Genomic DNA, 14,046 nt, shown 5'->3' with positions numbered 1-14,046 from the left:
TTGTATTTTTTGTATATTTTTTGGGGGGTAGGGGGGGTGGGGGGGGGGGTGTTGTTTGGTAGATGTGGTCGGAGTTCGCACCTTTGGGGGTAGTGCATACTGTCACGTCCTGACCATAGTAAGTTGTTATTTTCTATGGTAGAGTGGTCAGGGCGTGACAGGGGGTGTTTATCTGTTTTTGTATGTCTATGTTCAGTTCTAGTTTTGTATTTCTGTTGGTTGTTGTTTGGCATGACCTCCAATTAGAGGCAGCTGGTTGTCGTTGTCTCTAATTGGAGGCCATATTTAAGTTGATGTTTGTCCCACCTGTCCTTGTGGGTGATTATATTTTGTGAGTGTGTATGTTCCTCCTGCGTCACGGTTTGTTGTTTTTCCCTTCAGTGTTTTGTTAAGTGCATTTTAGTTTCACAGTAAATAAATTATGTGGAACTATGAAAACGCTGCATCTTGGTCCGTTCCTTATCACAGCCATGACAGTATTCATGTATTTTTGGACTGTCACAGCCATGGTATCATCTCCCCTACGAGACACCTTGGCCCCGTCCTCAGAAATCCACAGCATCCTATTGGCTGTCTTGTCATCCAGAGACAGGTTGATCCAGTCTAGATGAAAGAAAAATGGGGCAAATACATTCATATTATTCCATATTTGAAAACATTTGCTGAAAAAGATTCACATCCTTAAGTTTTAGAAGCGCGGCATGTTGGCTCTGAAACATTGGGCGTCATAGACGGGTGCTTTCTCTGTAACTAGAGGGAGAGAGAAGAGAAAGTGTCAAACGGGAATAAGAGGAATTTGGCATCAATGTGTAACACATTTACTCATTATACTAATCAAAATGAATATCTGTTCTACACTCTAATAAATGCTGGGTTGGGGGGGGTCACTTAGTTGGGTTGTTTTCTTAAAAACTGCTGGGTTATTGATGCTGGGCTATTAAGATATGACCCAGCAGGTCAGATTATAAAACTGGAGGTGTAGTTTAGTAGGGGTGTGGCTTTCAGATCATTCTTTTTGACCACCCGTGAGTGTAAATGTAATTCCGGTTCATCTGTTCTGTTGTATTGTTCGCACATGTTACAGTTGAACACTGACACTATTGAAACTTTAATGAGGCTTACACAAGTGTATGAGTTTCTCAAGAGCCTATGCATAGCTGCTACCATGTTGTGTTGCTACCATGTTGTTGTCATGTTGTGTTGCTACAATGCTGTGTTGTTGTCTTAGGTCTCTCTTTAAGTAGTGTTGCTCTCTTGTCGTGATGTGTGCTTTGTCCTATATTTACATGTTATTTTTATTTTTTTAATTAAAAAATAATCCCAGCCCCCGTCCCCGCAGGTCTTTTGCCTTTTGGTAGGCCGTCATTGTAAATAAAAATGTGTTCTTAACTGACTTGCCTAGTTAAATAAAGGTTTAATAAAATAAAATTAAAAAACCCTAATGAGCCACACCTCCTGAAATTAACCAATGGATTTCATTAAAAAAAGATTGAGATGCTGGGTCAACCAAACTGATGGTTATAAAAACAACTACTAATGCTTAAATGTACCCATATTTGGGTAATCCTAACAACCCAACATGTGTTCTGTCCTATATTTAGGTTGTTATTAACACAGCATTTTTTAGAGCATGGCTTAATTTCTGTATTGTGTCCTTTACTTGCTTGTTTCTTTGCAGTTTTGCCAGATTTAGTTGTTTTCCTAACTGTAAAGATGAGGGTAAGGGAAAAAAATATGGACAATTGGTAACTTCATGGCTAGGAAACTTTTATAAGAACTTTCCATATGTTAGGCTATGACCAAGGACACAAATAGAGACTGATTTGAAGACAGCACAACAAAACCTATTCCCCCTCAGGAGACTGAAAAGAGGTTCTACAGCTGCACCATCGAGAGCATCCTGACTGGTTGCATCACTGCCTGGTATGGAAACTGCTCGGCCTCCAACCGCAAGGCACTACAGTGGGTAGTGCGTACGGCCCAGTACATCACTGGGGAAAAGCTACCTGCCAAGCGGTACCGGAGCGCTAAGTCTAGGTCCAAGAGGCTTCTAAACAGCTTCTACCCCCAAGCCATAAGACTCCTGAACATCTAATCAAATGGCTACCCAGAATAATTGCACCCCCCCCCCCCCCATTTTACACTGCTGCTACTCTCTGTTGTTATCATCTATGCATAGTCACTTTAATAACTCTACCTACATGTACATATTACCTCAATTACCTCGACTAACCGGTGACCCGCACATTGACTCTGTACTGGTACCCCCCTGTATATAGTCTTGCTATTGTTATTTTACTGTTGCTATTTAATTACTTGTTACTTTTATTTCTTATTCGTATTTTTTTATTTAAACTGCATTGTTGGTTAGGGGCTCGTAAGTAAGCATTTCACTGTAAGGTGAAGGACACAAATACCTGTTGTATTCGGCGCATGTGACTAATTACATTTTATTTTATTTAAGGCATTGACTTTTGTCTGAGGACTTTCTGGATGACACTCGTCAAGTCTGTTGTTCACGTGGACATTGTTTGGCCTAAAAAATGTGACCTCCTGATCAGAAATAAAAATGCAACATGTAAAGTGTTGGTCCCATGTTTCAAGAGGTGTTAGTGAAAATGTTTCCTTTGCCAAGATAATCCCTCCACCTGACAGGTGTGGCATATCAAGAAGCTGATTAAACAGCATGATCATTACAGAACAAGGTGCACCTTGCAATTGGCATGCTGACTGTCGGAATGTCCACCAGAGCGGTTGCCAGAGAATTTGATGTTAATTTCTCTAACAATGTCGTTTTAGAGATTTTGGCAGTATGTCCAACCGTCCTCAGAACCACAGACCACGTGTAACCATGCCAGCCCATCACCTCCACATCCGGCTTCTTAACCTGCAGGATCGTCTGAGACCAGCCATCCAGACAGCTGACGAAACTGTGCGTTTGCACAACCGAAGACTTTTGGCACAAGCTGTCAGAAACCATCTCTGCATGCTCGTCGTTATCACCAGGGTCTTTAACTGACGGCAGTTTGGCGAATGCTCATCTTTGAGGCCGCTGGCACGCTGGAGAAGTATGCTCTTCACGGAGGAATCTCAGTTTCAACTGTGCCGGGCAGACAGCGTGTATGGCGTCATGTGGGTGAGTGGTTTGCTGATGTCACGTTGTGAACAGAGTGCCCCATGGCGGTGGGGTTATGGTATGGGCAGGCATAAGCTACGGACAACGAACACAATTGCATTTTATCGATGGCAATTTGAATGCACAGAGACAAGATACTGAGGTCCATTGTCATGCCATTCATCCACTGCCATCACCTCATGTTTCAGCATCATAATGCATGGCCTATGTTGCAAGGATCTGTACACAATTCCTGGAAGATGAAAATGTCCCAGTTCTTCCATGGCCTGCATACTCACCAGACATGTCAGCCATTGAGCACGTTTGGGATGCTCGGGATCGACGCGTACGACAGCATGTTACAGTTCCCGCCAATATCCAGCAACTTTGCAGACATTAAAGAGGAGTGGGACAACATTCCAATGGTCACAATCAACAGCCTGATCAACTCTATGTGAAGGAGATGTGTCGTGCTGCATGAAGCAAATGGTGGTCACACCAGATACCGAATTGTTTTCTGATCCACGTACCTACCTTTTTCTTAAGGTATCTGTGACCAAAAGATGCATATCTGTATTCCCAGTCATGTGAAATCCATAGAGTAGGGCCTAATGAATTTATTTTAATTTACTGATTTGAACTGTAACTCAGTAAAATCGTTGAAATTGTTGCATATTGGGTTTATATTTTTCAGTGTACATGTGGAAAAAAGTATTTGAGTGAACATGATCATGCCAGCAGCATGGTTTTATCTGATATTTGATATTCCATACTAGTGACAAACTTGGCTATGTTATCGACATATGGCAGTACACAAACAAAATCTAGCTCACTCATTTTACCAGCTAGAAAGTAACAGCCACAAATTAATTCAGAAACGGAGGAAGAGGATAGCTAGCTAAAGCAAGCTAACGTTAGCTGATACCTATTTAACAAGAAGAAACTGTGACAACATTGATTCTAAGATCCAAAAAAAAATATTAAATCCCAATGAACAACATCCACAATCCAACCCTCCAAATAAAGCCTGTCTCCAGGACTTCTCCAAAATGACCACAGATCTGTGATCAGATCCATGACCAAAGCGTTACGTTTCAATTTAGCCTGCAGGAAGGCTCTATAGCAGGGGTTCTTACACTTTTTCAGCCTGGGACCCAAATTAGAAATTCTGTGTTTTCCTGGGACCCAAGCTTAGGAAAATATGCAGCTATTCGTAAATATCGATATATTTCATTGCCCTTATGCCTAAAAAAAAAGCAATATAGACAAAAACAAATAATTAAATACCCATAAATATATTTTCATGTTTATTTTTCCCCCATTAAAAACACTTACATACCTGTCTAGGTTGGACCTGTTACTGTTAAAATACAATAAATAATTTCATTCTGAACTGGAATAAATATATTGATCACCTCACACAGATGTTTAACTGAACACACACGCACAGCCCTAAGTAACAATACAGATAAAAAATGACTCTATGAATTATTGTTGATAGAAAGTCTAGGTTGGAACTGTTGCTGTTAAAATATTTTTTTTAATTCTGAATTGGAATAAACTGATTGTTCACATCACACAGATGTAGACCAGAAAACAGACACATACACACAGTCCTAATGAGAGGTGTGTGGCTGGTTGAAGTTTCCAACAAGCATGTCTATTCTGGGCTCAGTTTTTAACAGTGCAACACTGAGGTCATGCTCAGCATTGACACTGTTTCTGTACTTGAGAACCATGACTTGCATAGGTATGTGGTGCTAAACTGGATCAGAACATCTACTGCTTTCTCTGTCAGGCAGGAGACCGCTTCCTGCTGCAGATGAGCAACCCAGAACTGTGTGAGTGTTTGCGTCAAAAAGCATCTTGCGTCAATCAGTTTATTCCAGTTCAGAATAAAAAGTATTACTTGTAACAGCAACAGTTCCAACCTAGACTTGTTATCAACAGTAATTTCTACAGTAAAATGTACAGTAGGCCTGATCACGTTTCATCTTCATCTGTACCGTTTCTTAGGGTTGCACTATCAGTAGCTCGTTAGCTTGCTTTGGCTAACGTTAGCTATTAGCTGTGTAACGTTACAAGGTCAGGGGATTGTTTGAAAGAGAAACACACATCTACTACTATGAGAGATAGTACTCCCTTGTTTCTGCTTATCATCACCTCTTATAAAATGACAACAATGCCTTGCTAGTTGACTTACTTTCCCATTTTCAAAGCACTGTTTCCTGAAGCATTCTTCCCTGTTCTGAAATAACTCCCTGGGTTTACCGTCATGTTGTGCCTGGATGTTTGGTCAGGACGTGTCGTTTAATTAATTTGTTCGTTTTGAGAGACTCATTACAAAGCACTTACCCACACAAAACACATTTTTATTTCACCTTTATTTAACCAGGTAGGCTAGTTGAGAACAAGTTCTCATTTACAACTGCGACCTGGCCAAGATAAAGCACAGCAGTTCGACACATATAACAACCCAGAGTTACACATTGTGGGCGGTCCTCATCATTTCTCAAAGTTTGTAAGAAAGAGACAAAAAGTCATCACTGTATTTGCGTTTCATGACGATTGAGCTCAGTCGGAACTTGCGGCTAGCAGGAGTCCATTTCATGATGGCGAGCGAGTATAACAAGTCAGTGGGTTGAACGACATCGCCGCAGGGTGTGGGTCGCTGAGTGATCTTCAAGAGAACTGCAGGAAAAAAAGATCCAATAAACCACGAAGCACACGGGCATCTCCCTCTCTAGCGCCGCTGCCCAACTGAACAGAGACCGCACTTAACCGAGTTCGCAGTTGCACTTGGCCAAATCAATTCCAGTAATTCATGAAATAATTATACATTTACGTCGCGACCCACCATTAACAGGTCCGACCCATACATTAACAAACGCTGCTCTATAGAAAACTCCCCCGGCACCATCCACACACACACACACACAGAGTGCGCAGACAGCCAGCGGCTTCCAAAAACACAACTCATGAGGCAAGCTCCCGAAATCAACTATCCCATTGTGCAAAATCCAAAATCCACCCCTCTTAAGAATACCTGGCTACTTTCTCCAAAATGCCAGCAGATCCACAATCGAATACATGGCCGAAGCGTGTGTTACTTTAGCTTCAATCAGTGTTATTTAGATGGAAGACGTGAGCTAAATGTGGTAGCTCTATAGCTAGCTAACGTTAGCATAGAGGTAGTAAGTTAGCTCTTTTCTTTTACCCGGTGAAGCCCGGATAATGCTTTGTCTTTGCTGGCTGTTTGTGATACTTTATAAGCCACGTTGTTGCTATGGACAGCAGTGTTTTGCTGAAGCCCTCCTTTCATTGTTGATAGCCGTGGAAGTTCTCTCGGATGAAATGTGCCCCGCAGATTGCACAATTTTCCCACCTCTTTCTCACAAATGTATCTCACTTTTTATGAAGTGTTTAATTTGCGTGACCATATAGACATACTCACATTTGCATAACAAGTGTTGCTACACCCTACTATCACACAAAGCTTGGCCATCTTGATGAATAAAAATGCAATTGCTAACTAGCTCCATACTACTAACCAACAAGATTTGTTTTGTTTTTTTGAGTATATGAAGGGTGAGCATGTATTTATATTTACTCAATGTGTGATGCTGACTATGGGGCGTTGTGGGATTGTTTTCCGAAGTTAGAGCTCATTTGGAGAAAACCTCAAACCAAACTTTTAGAACAATATTACAGTAATATAAAAATGTATTTAAGAGTTTGTAATTTGGGAAGGTTTTCTTGGGGTGCTCTAAGTTACTATTATATGTGTTTCTGGCATTGACAAATAGATGCTATATGCCCTTAAGGGGGTAGACTTTTACACCCTTTGAGAAGAAGAGGGGGTGTCTGGATCGAAGGAAAGTTGAGTGGATGAGGTTAGCTAGGACATTTGAAACTCCTGTAACATTTCTCCTGTAAAGCATCTATCTAAAAAAACTACGACATGGATACATCTGTAATGTGAGATTCAGTGGCTGGGCATCACACTGATGTGTCAACACTACTGGTGGATGGGGGGGAAAGAGACATACAGAAAATCTAATGTTGCCAGCCAAGGTGTGAGGTGACGCCACATGAAGAAGTTAATCCAATTGACCCAGTTAGTGTTAAGTCAAGCATTGACCACCATGAGCCTGAGGAACTTGACCTATGTTGAGGACTTGTTTGTAAGACACCTTTCCATGGATGGTCTGAGCATAGGTAACCACTTTAACTTAAAACCTCTTACATCTAGACGTTCCGCTAGCGGAACACCTGCTCCAATATCCAATGATAGGCGTGGCGCGAATGACAAATTCCTCAAAAATACAAAAACTTCAATTTTTCAAACATATGACTATTTCACAGCATTTTAAAGACAAGACTCTCCTTTATCTAACCACACTGTCCGATTTCAAAAAGGCTTTACAGCGAAAGCAAAACATTAGATTATGTCAGCAGAGTACCCAGCCAGAAATAATCAGACACCCATTTTTCAAGCTAGCATATAATGTCACAAAAAACAAAAATACAGCTAAATGCAGCACTAACCTTTCATGATCTTCATCAGATGACACACCTAGGACATTATGTTATACAATACATGCATGTTTTGTTCAATCAAGTTCATATTTATATCAAAAACCAGCTTTTTACATTAGCATGTGACGTTCAGAACTAGCATACCCCCCGCAAACCTCCGGTGAATTTACTAAATTACTCACGATAAACGTTCACAAAAAACATAACAATTATTTTAAGAATTATAGATACAGAACTCCTTTGTGCAATCGAGGTGTCCGATTTTAAAATAGCTTTTCGGTGAAAGCACATTTTGCAATATTCTGAGTAGATAGCCCAGCCATCACGGCTAGCTATTTAGACACCCACCAAGTTTAGCCCTGACCAAACTCCGATTTACTATTAGAAAAGTTTGATTACCTTTGGTGTTCTTCGTCAGAATGCACTCCCAGGACTGCTACTTCAATAACAAATGTTGGTTTGGTTCAAAATAATCCATCGTTATATCCAAATAGCGGTGTTTTGTTTGTGCATTCAAGACACTATCTGAAGTGTAAATAAGGGTCACGAGCATGGTGCATTTCGTGACAAAAGATTTCTAAATATTCCATTACCGTACTTCGAAGCATGTCAACCGCTGTTTAAAATCAATTTTTATGCAATTTTTCTCGTAAAAAAGCGATAATATTCCGACCGGGAATCTGCGTTTAGGTAAAAAGACGAAAGAAAACAACGCATGGGGTCGACTCGGGCACGCGCCTGAGTCTCACAGTACTGTGACCAGCCACTATCCAAACGCGCTACTTTTTTTCAGCCAGAGCCTGCAAAGCCATGATTCAGCTTTTTGCCGCCTTCTGAGAGCCCATGGGAGCCGTAGGAAGTGTCACGTAACAGCAGAGATCCCCTGTAATGGATAGAGATAATCAAGAAGGGCAAGAAATTGTCAGACAGGGCACTTCCTGCATGGAATCTTCTCAGGTTTTGGCCTGCCAAATGAGTTCTGTTATACTCACAGACACTATTCAAACAGTTTTAGAAACTTTGGAGTGTTTTCTATCCAAAGCTAATAATTATATGCATATTCTAGTTTCTGGGCAGGAGTAATAATCAGATTAAATCGGGTACGTTTTTTATCCGGCTGTGAAAATACTGCCCCCTAGCCATAACAGGTTTAAACAGTACTTGAGACTAAGTCTTATAACCAGATAAAGTTATGGGACTTCTGGGACCTGTTCAGTTCAAGCAGTTTTTGTTTCTGTAACCACACCAGAGCAAGACTTTGCACTTCCATTAAAATCTTTGGGAAATAGATTTGGAATTTCAGAGAGGAGTGAACTGGAGTAAGACCCAGTAACCAGCTCAGACAGAGCTGAAAGGAGAGGTTGAGGAGAAGGTGATTGATGATGGAGATGGTTAGCATAAAATAGATACTATAGAACTGGAACAGAATATTAGTATGTTTCGGGAACGTGATGTGCCTGACAGCAGCTTAATCAACAACGCCATCAACATAATCAACTTTGTGGATGTTTGAAGATAGAAAAGATGTTTGGAGCAATATGATACAGTGGGACAGAACATTGTGTCTGGAACAGGACTCAACTGAAAACATTATAAAATAAAGCGTTCTGAAAATGCTGTCCTCAACATTTCTAAATAGGCATCAATCTTTAAATGTTTTTTCATGAAACATACACTATGGAAGTTAATTAAAAATGTGGTCTTCAATGAACCTGTATGGTTCATATACACTGAGTATACAAAACATTAAGAACATCTGCTTTTTCCATGACATAGACTGACCAGGTGAATCCAGGTGAAAGCTAGGATCCCTTATTAATGTCACTTGTCAAAAGTTTGGACACACCTACTCATTCAAGTGTTTTTCTTTATTTTTACAATTTTCTACATTGTAGAATAACAGTGAAGACATCAAAACTATGAAATAACACATATGGAATCATGTAGTAACCAAGAAAGTGTTTTGATTTGAGATTCTTCAAAGTAGCCACCCTTTGCCTTGATGACAGCTTTGAACACTCTTGGCATTCTCTCATACCAGCTTCATGAGGAATTCCAACAAGTGCTGAGAACTTGTTGGCTGCTTTTCCTTCACTCTGCGGTTCAACTCATCCCAAACCATCTCAATTGGGTTGAGGTCGGGTGATTGTGGAGGCCAGGTCATCTGATGCAGCACTCCATCACTCTCCTTGGTCAAATAGCCCTTACACAGCCTGGGGGTGTGTTTTGGGTCATTGTCCTGTTGAAAAACAAATGATAGTCTGACTAAGCGCAAACCAGATGGGATGGCTACTCTGCGTCTCACAAAGACACTGTGGTTGGTACCAAAAATCTAAAATTTAGACTCATCAGACCAAAGGACATATTTCCACCAGTCTAATGCCCACTGCTCGTGATTTTTGGCCCTAGCAAGTCTCTTCTTATTGGTGTCCTTTAGTAGTGGTTTCTTTGCAGAAATTCAACCATGAAGGCCTGATTCACACAGTATCCTCTGAACAGTTGATGTTGAGATGTGTCTGTTACTTGAACTCTGAAGCATTTAGTTGGGCTGCAATTTCTGAGGCTGGTAGCTCTAATGAACTTATCCTCTGCAGCAGAGATAACTCTGTGTCTTTCTTCCCTGTGGCAGTCCTCATGAGAGCCAGTTTCATCATAGCGCTTGATGGTTTTTGCGACTGCACTTGAAGAAACTTTAAAAGTTCTTGAAATGTTCCGTTTTGACTGACCTTTATGTCTTAAAGTAATATGGACTTGGTATTTCACAAAATAGGGTTATCTTCTGTATACTACCCCTACCTTGTCACATCACAACTGATTGGCTCAAACGCATTAAGAAGGAAAGAAATTCCACAAATTAACTTTTTAACAAGGCACAGCTGTTAATTGAAATGCATTCTAGGTGACTACCTCATGGAGCTGGTTGAGAGAATGCCAAGAGTGTGCAAAGCTGTCATCAAGGCAAAGGGTGGCTATTTTGAATAATGATTTGTTTAACACTTTTCTTGGTTATTACATGATTCCATATGTGTTATTTCATAGTTTTGGTGTCTTTACTATTATTCCACAGTGTAGAAAATGGTAAAAAATAAAGAGTAGGCGTGTCCAAACGTTTGGCTGGTACTTTATGCAACTGGAAAATTGGTATTGAAGCATAAAGTGGATGGGAATGTGCAGGACGTAAACAGTTTAACCATATTTTGAGATTGTACAATCTTATGTGTGTCACACCCTGATCTGTTTCACCTGTCTGTTTCACCCCCCTCCAGGTGTCGCCCATCTTCCCCACTATCCCCTGTGTATTTATACCTGTGTTCTCTGTCTGTTGCCAGTTCATTTTGTTTTGTGAAACCTACCGCCATTTGTTCCCCTGCTCCTGTCTGTTCTTGCTCCTGTTTTCTTGTCCTTTTGACCGTTCTGCCTACCCTGACCCTGAGCCTGCCTGCCGTTCTATACCTTGCCACACCTCACTGGATTATTGACCCCTGCCTGCCCTGACCCTGAGCCTGCCTGCCGTTCTGGAACTTTTGCACCCTCTCTGGATTACTGACCTCAGCCTGCCTTTGACCTGTCATTTGCCTACCCCTCTACTAGAAATAAACTTTAGTTTCTTCGACACTGTCTGCATCTGGGTCATACTTGAAACCTGATAACGTGACTAGTTAGACTGGAAACTATGAAGAATAAGACCATAATGTATTAGGTTTGGTTAACCTCTGCAGGATTGATTTTTTTCTTTGTATTATCTTTTACCAGATCTAATGTGTTATATTCTCCTACATTCATTTCACATTTCCACAAACTTCAAAGTGTTTCCTTTCAAATGGTATCAAGAATATGCATATATTTGCTTCAGTTCCTAAGCTACAGGCAGTTAGATTTGGGTATGTCATTTTAGGAGAAAATTGGAAGAAAGTGTCTGATCGTTAAGAGGATTTAAGAATCACTGATGTGGAGTGTACCTACATTTTCATTGCAGTGATTTGGATACCAATGCATTGAAAATGCAACACAACAATACTGTTAGTGTCTTTTCAAAACATTTTTGTTTCTCACACTGTACTTACCTGACATTTACCGTAACATTGTGTGGTAACAATAGATACCTGATACTTATGGTCACTAGTGAAAGTCTACACACCCCTTGCACAGTCTTCACATTTTGCTGCCTAAATCCCCCAAAAATTACATTTGAGGGGGGGCGGGGATTTCTACCAAAAAAAGCATATAAACAACATTGCCTTCATTACACATTACAGGCCTGTATGAAAAAGTAAAAGGAAGGAAGCATGATAAAAAAAATCGACTCCAAATCATCCATTCTGTTTGCAATAAGGCAATACTGCAAGACAACACAAAACTACAGGTTTGGGTCAAATTGAATACAATACAGAGTTATGGATATGCTTGTCATCGGCAGAGACTGGGGAGTTTGTCCGGATCAAAATAAATATAAAAGGAGCAAAGCCCAGGTAAAAAGTGAGAGGATAACCCACCTCAGTCTTCTATTTTTCAGTGGACAACTACACAAATGACAAAGACACACCAGAATGGCTTTCCAAGAGGTGTTGAGTGTTCCTGAGTGGTCCAGTCTCAGTCCTGACTTAAATGTGCTTGAAAAGGTTTGAATATCGCTGTCCGTCAATGATTCCTAACCAAATTTACTGAGCTTGAGCAATTTTGACAAAAAGGATATACACTGAGTTTACAAAACATTATGAACACCTGCTCTTTCTTTTTTGTTGTTGCAATTACACTTTTTATTGTTTCCTTTCACAATATAACAATGCAATTGAATTCCATTTAACACTAAGCAATAACTTGACAGACATGACTATAAATACAATAAAGAAGATAGAAAAGGAAACAAACTTTAAATTGTTCACCCACAACCCCCTCCCCATAACAGCTATTACAACAAAATGATTTTTATTTTATTTTTAATTAAAAGACCCTACCCCTACCAGTCATCTATGTACAGTATGTCTGTAGTCTACCAGGCCATTACATAATGTTTCTCTTTCTATCTCGGAGAGAAAATGTCCCCAGATGTCAGAAAAGTTATTGAGTTTGCCATGAATTTTATAAATCAATCTTTCATATGAAGCCGTTTCTGCTAAGGCTATGTACCATTCCTTATACGAGGGAGGGTTCTTCTCCCTCCAGTGTCTCAATATGACTCTTTTGGCTGTGGTTAGAGCAACCTTTAGCCAGTTTAAACACAAGCTTCTCAGTCTATCAATATCCTGATATTCAGGATTTCCAAGTATTGTGGTACCCGGAATATCCCCAATATTTTCCACTTCCTTCTGCCAAAAGGTATGCAAGCTGGGAAAGTTGCAGAACATATGGATCCTATCATCTGTAACTGACTGACATCTCCAGCGTAGGTTGGATTCTATCAAACCTATTCCATTCAACCACAGAGGAGTCCAATAAATCCTATTGAACACTTTATAGACTGACCAGGTGAACTTGACACAACTGCGGGAATCATTGGAGTCAACATGGGCCAACACGAGGGGGGTTATGTTGCCCTAAATGTTAGTAGAATCTTATTCAAAATGATTCACAGCCGTAATGGCTGCATTACAAGGTGTAAGACATTTTGTTTTTTTTATGTATTAATTTAGAAAATATAATTTAGAAAATATAATTTAGAAAATATAAATTTCTTTCACTTTGAAAATGTAGAGTATGTTTCAAATTCCAAAGAATCCAAAATACAGGTCACGAGTATTTATTAGGTGATTATGTCACACAGTAAAAAAAAAATGCCGGATTAATAGGGACAGTTAAATGAAGTATAGCAAGATTTTACATTTAATTCACACTATAAACTTAATGGCTGTGTTTACAGGCTATTAAACGTTAGATCAGTCAAAGGGTGATGGTGTCAGCCACTCCACTCAATCTCTTTTACCTCTCTCACTGCATAGTAACATCTATTCTTAAATTACATTTAAACATAGGTGGTCTTCCGTCTATTTGGCTGTATTGGTTTCATGATGTAAAGTTCAAATTCTGACAAGATGTTGGTCTAATTCTGTCCTCTCCTATTTTTAAAATGACGAACGTGGGAAAACTATTTAAAAATACTATAAATTAGTTACATAAAATCCTCGAACACTTTAGGAAAATCTTGTCCTGTACATCCCTTCATACACATACCAATCTAGTCAGTTTATCCAGATTTTAGAGCTAGTATTCAAAGAAAAATGAAGCAGAAACCCTGCCACCTGTTTTGGTAAACACTCTCGAATTGATTAACAGAGCTATGGATGCAAAGACCGACCATCCAGAGATAAATGATATGTTGTTTGGAGGCTATACAGCATTTGTTTACAAGAACATTGTTTGCAATCAATGAAGTAAACAAAACAAGCTTATATTTG

This window comes from Salmo salar, chromosome 19 (assembly GCF_965601325.2).
Source record: "Salmo salar chromosome 19, fSalSal1, whole genome shotgun sequence".
NCBI classification, from domain to species: domain Eukaryota; kingdom Metazoa; phylum Chordata; class Actinopteri; order Salmoniformes; family Salmonidae; genus Salmo; species Salmo salar.
The sequence above is the reverse complement of the archived record's forward strand: the minus strand, read 5'-3'. Positions refer to the sequence as shown.